At 45.7% G+C, this 5,518-nt stretch overlaps 1 non-coding gene across 1 annotated transcript; it reads left to right on the forward strand.

Moving 5' to 3' along the window:
• The first annotated feature begins 4,338 nt into the window (after nucleotides 1–4,338).
• Nucleotides 4,339–4,414, forward strand: TRNAA-UGC (transfer RNA alanine (anticodon UGC)). Its single transcript has one exon. It is a non-coding gene; the product is annotated as a tRNA-Ala (tRNA).
• The last annotated feature ends 1,104 nt before the right edge of the window (nucleotides 4,415–5,518 follow it).

A 5,518-nucleotide genomic window follows, 5' to 3' on the forward strand; every position in this document is an offset into this window, starting at 1 on the left:
GTTCCTGCTCCACTCTTCTCCAGCCTACCCTCCTTCCCTGACTCCCTTACTGTCTTCTTTCCAGGGCGCCCCTCAATAAATGGTGTGCACCTGAAAGAGTGTCCCAGGCTCTGCTTGCAGGGGGCCTGACCTAAGACAGTGCTCTTGGGATTTGGCGGATAAGTAGCAGGACCAGGTTCCTGGGTTCAGGATCCCAACTGCTCACCAAATATCACCTTAACACCAGCCTGACATGACATACGCAGGGGAATCAGCCCTGCTCCTGTCAGCCCACAAGGGCCCCAGAGCCACGTCCAAGGGAGGGGGAGGAGGGTCTAGAGCTGTACCCCTAAAATGTAGCCACTAGTTACAGTGGCTGCTGAGCACCTGAAATATGGCTAGTGCAACTGAAAAACGGAATAATTTCACTTAATTTTAATTTAAAAACCTGATACTCAATTCAGTTATTGGAACACTATGAAGCATGTTTGGAACAACTTGGGTGTGTAAATACATTTCTTTATTATTGTAAATTTTACAAAATCTAAATAAAGGCCAAGAATTTCCAAGGACAATTCAGTGTCCAAATTGAGATTGTTTTGTGTATAAAAAACATACACTGTATTCAAAGATATAGTATTAAAACATGTCAGCCTGGGGCCTGACCTGTGGTGGCGCAGTGGATAAAGCGTCGACCTGGAAATGCTGAGGTCGCCGGTTCGAAACCCTGGGCTTGCCTGGTCAAGTCACATATGGGAGTTGATGATTCCTGCTCCTCCCCCCTTCTCTCTCTCTCTCTCTCCCTCTCCTCTCTAAAATAAATAAATAAAACAAAAAAAATTTAAAAAAAAAAAACATGTCAGCCTGCCAAGGCAGTGGTGTAGTGGATAGAGTGTCATCCTGGAATGCCAAGGACCCAGGTTTGAACCCCCAAGGTCGCCAGCCTAAGCATGGACTCATCAGCTTGAGCGCAGGGTCACCAGCATGAGCATATAGAATCATAGACATGACCCCATGGTTGCTGGCTTGAGCTCAAGGTTACCGGCTTGAGCAAGGGTTCACTCGCTCTGCTGGGGCCCTTGGTCAATGCACATATGAGAAAGCAATCAATGAACAACTAAGAAACCACAACAAAGAATTGATGTTTCTCATCTCTCTCTCCCCCTTCCTGTCTGTCCCTCCCTCTCTCTCTCCCTCTCTTACTAAAAAAAAAAAAAAAAAAAAAAAGTGATGTCAAAGTTATCACTAATATTTTTAATATTGGTTACATGTTGAAATATTTTTATTTGATTAAATAAAATGTTAAAATTAATGTTTCTTTTATTTTTCCCCCCAAAGTTAGAAGTAGGGAGGCAGTCAGACAGATTCCCACATGTGCCCGACCGGGATCCACCCAGCATACCCACCAGGGGGCGATGCTTTGCCATCTGGGGCACTGCTCCTTTGTGGCCAGGGCCATTCTAGCGCCTGAGGCAGAGGCCACAGAGCTGTCTTCAGCACCTGGACCAACTTTGCTCCAATGGAGCCTTGACTGCTGGAAGAGAGAGAAATGAGAGAAATGAGAGGGGAAGGGGTGGAAAAGCAGATGGGTGCTTCTACTGTGTGCCCTGACCGGGAATCAATCCAGGGACTTCCACACACCAGGCTGACACTTTACCACTTAGCCAACCGGCCAGGGACAAAATTAATGTTTCTTTTAAAATATGACCACTAGAAAATTAAAAATGATACATGTAAGAAAATGTGATAATTACATACGTACTGAGCCCCAAAGATGTTGAGATGTCTCAGTTGCTCATGTCCTCTCAAGAAACTCCCATGTCTCAAGTGGGGTTCCCCTGAAACAGACACTGAAACTAGGCTAACGTGCACAGCAACTATTAAGGACGTGCTTCCAGGAGAAGCTGGTAGGAAGTGGGGGAGGTAGGAGAGAAAGCCAGGCATGGTGTGATTTCAGCAGTCTTGCAAAGGGTAGCTTCAGACTGACCCAGGCGGAAAATTCTGTAATAGAAATAGTACTTTAGAGGTTGCCCCACCCAGAGGCGGATTTAACAGTGGGCACACTGGGTGTGTGCCCTGGAACCTGACTTCTGAAGGGTCCTGCAAAACCCCAACTTTACACTTTTTTTCTAATGACATCGTTTGGTTTCATATGTGCAATTTTAACATTAATAGTACATCATATATATATATATATATATATATATATATATTTTTTTTTTTTACAGAGACAGAGAGTCAGAGAGAGGGATAGACAGGGACAGACAGACAGGAATGGAGACATGAGAAGCATCAATCATTAGTTTTTCGTTGCGCATTGTGACATCTTAGTTGTTCATAGATTGCTTTCTCATATGTGCCTTGACCGCAGGCCTTCAGCACACCGAGTAACCCCTTGCTGGAGCCAGCAACCTTGGTTGGTGAGCTTTTGGTCAAACCAGATGAGCCCGTGCTCAAGCTGGCGACCTTGGGGTCTCGAACCTGGGTCCTTGGCATCCCAGTCCGACGCTCTATCCACTGCACCACCACCTGGTCAGGCCATATTTTTTATTTATTTAAAAATATGGTTAACATGTATTTTTATTTCCCTTGCGTCTCTCTCTCTTTTTTTTCTTTTTCTTTTTTCTTTTTTTTTCATCTTTCTGAAGCTGGAAACAAGGAGGCAGACAGACTCCCGCATGCGCCCGACCGGGATCCACCTGGCATGCCCACAAGGGGGCGATGCTCTGCCCCTCTGGGGCGTCGCTCTGTTGCATCCAGAGCCATTCTAGTGCCTGAGGCAGAGGCCACAGAGCCATCCCCAGCGCCCGGGCCATCTTTGCTCCAATGGAGCCTTGGCTGCGGGAGGGGAAGAGAGAGACAGAGAGGAAGGAGAGGGGGAGGGGTGGAGAAGCAGATGGGCGCTTCACCTGTGTGCCCTGGCCGGGAATTGAACCCGGGACTCCTGCACGCCAGGCTGACGTTCTACCGCTGAGCCAACCGGCCAGGGCCTCTCTCTTTTTTTTAAGGGGCCCAATATTTTCTTCTGTGCCTGGGGCCTCAACCGACCTTAATTCTCCTCTGGTCCCACCTCAATGTGAGAAAGGCTGGTTTTCATAGTCCCTCACCAATCAGTCCTTGGTCAAAGGTCTCCTTAGCAGGGGACATAGACACTCCTAGGTTCCTTCTATTTCTTGCCATACTAGGTAAAGCAGCTCTTGTAGCTCCAAAAAATAGTTCTCAGAAGAAGAGTTACAGATATTGATGGCAAAAGCACACTGAAGCCAGGGGAGGAGTGACCAGAAATAGTAAAGAAGTTTGAGAATTCTGGGCAGTGCATGAACAGCATCCACAGTACTCCATCATGGGAGGTCACCTGGGTACATCTCTCCCCTGCAGCCTGCACACTGTACACGGATCAGAAGCCTTGTGTTCTCCCTTCACTTTATTTTATGGTTTTCAGATTGTTCCCTACACAGTTTCTTCTTGAGTTACCATAAAATCAGGAGAACCCAGCCAGTAAGGACTTTATACAGCTACAGATGAAGCAATTCAACTTTTATTTCTTTTATATGTTGGGATCCATGTGTGCTTTGCTTAAATGCAGGTCTCCACAGGCTTGAAAACTACTGTGACAGACCATGGTTAAATAAGTGCATTAGTTTTGTATACCTGCATAACAAATTACTGAAAATGTAGAAGCTTAAAAAAAAGTTTTAAAATTATAGTTGATATACAATAGTATATTAATTGCAGGTGTACAACATAGTGATTTTACACTGATATACCTTATGATGTGATGACCATATGGTGTCTCTAGTAACCATCTGTCTCTGTACAAAGTTGTCATGATACTACTGACTATATTCCCTGTCCCTGTCCTGTACATTAAAATCAACACATATTTTTATCTCACAGTTTCTATGTCAAAAGTCCACGCACAGCTTAGCTATACCCTTTGCCCAGGGCTTCACAAGGCCATGATCCAGGTATTGGCTGAGGCTGTGGTCTCATCAGAGGCTTGACTGGGGAAAGATCTGCTTCAGCTCTTTCAGGTTGTTGACAGAATTCATCTCCTTGTATTTGAAGGACTGGGGGCCTGTTTTCTTGTTGACTGTCAATGGGGATTGCTCTGAGCCAACACAGGCTGCCCAAAGTTCCTTGCCATGTGGCCCCCTCCATTGGTCCTCTCATGACATGGCAGCTTATTTCTTCAATAAGCAGTAATGGAAAGAGAGTCTTCCGCATATATCTTTTATGCCAGCAAGACAGCTATATATGTATATAATAACAATCATGGGAGTGACAGACCACTGCCCTATGTGATAGCCATATTCTATCACTCAGAAGCAAGTCCTGCTCACACTCAAAAAGAGGAGAGCCCTGGCCGGTTGGCTCAGCGGTAGAGCGTCGGCCTTGCGTGCGGAGGACCCGGGTTCGATTCCCGGCCAGGGCACACAGGAGAAGCGCCCATTTGCTTCTCCACCCCTCCGCTGCGCCTTCCTCTCTGTCTCTCTCTTCCCCTCCCGCAGCCAAGGCTCCATTGGAGCAAAGATGGCCCGGGCGCTGGGGATGGTTCTGTGCCCTCTGCCTCAGGCGCTAGAGTGGCTCTGGTCGCAACATGGCGACGCCCAGGATGGGCAGAGCATCGCCCCCTGGTGGGCAGAGCGTAGCCCCTGGTGGGCGTCCCGGGTGGATCCCGGTCAGGCGCATGCAGGAGTCTGTCTGACTGTCTCTCCCCGTTTCTAGCTTCAGAAAAATGCAAAATAAATAAATAAATAAATAAATAAATAAAAAAGAGGAGATAATACAGGGCATAAAAATAGGGCCAAACCAGGGTCTGCCCACCACAGTGATTTCAGAGGAGAATGTTTAGTAGAGGCTTAATGGTAAAAGAAGAAAAAGCCTTGAGGTGTAAGAGAAAAGAACTGCTTCATTGCTAATTCCTCCATTCATACCAACTTGTTCTAAGCAAGCAAGCAAGCTCTATCCTGTACGTACCCTGAACAATTTTGATCTATTGCCTTGCTTTCTGACCTGTCTCATCTGTGTGCATTTTGACTACACAGACTGACCTGTCTCTGGATCCTTTGGTTCAGTCTTGGGCTCTCCCTAGCTTGTTACATAGCGTTGCCTGTCTCTGCATTCTTACAGCTGTTGCCCTGGTCTCACACTGATAACCTTGTTTCAGTTCATTTTCTGCCTCAGTCTTTACATATTTGATCATAACTGTCATATGGGAAAAGGCTGGAGCTCATGGGTCAAACATGACAATTATTAAACAAGCAAGTCTTGGTTAAATTTCTTTAGATTAAAAAAAAAGCTATTCTAGATTAATTGCACTTGCCTTGATAATTTGACATCTTTTTTGTTTTGTTTTGTTTTGGGTATTTTTTTAAACCTGTAGGATACCAGCTTTAGGGACTTCTGCTGGCATTACTAAAACCCACATTTTGCTGAAGGCTCACTGGATTTAGAGCTCACATTTTATGTAAAATTTGGAGACTCTGATGCTTAATAGTTCCAACGTATTACCTCTCTTTCTCAGGTCTTAAAGACT

Source organism: Saccopteryx bilineata, chromosome 10 (assembly GCF_036850765.1).
Source record: "Saccopteryx bilineata isolate mSacBil1 chromosome 10, mSacBil1_pri_phased_curated, whole genome shotgun sequence".
Lineage (NCBI taxonomy): Eukaryota > Metazoa > Chordata > Mammalia > Chiroptera > Emballonuridae > Saccopteryx > Saccopteryx bilineata.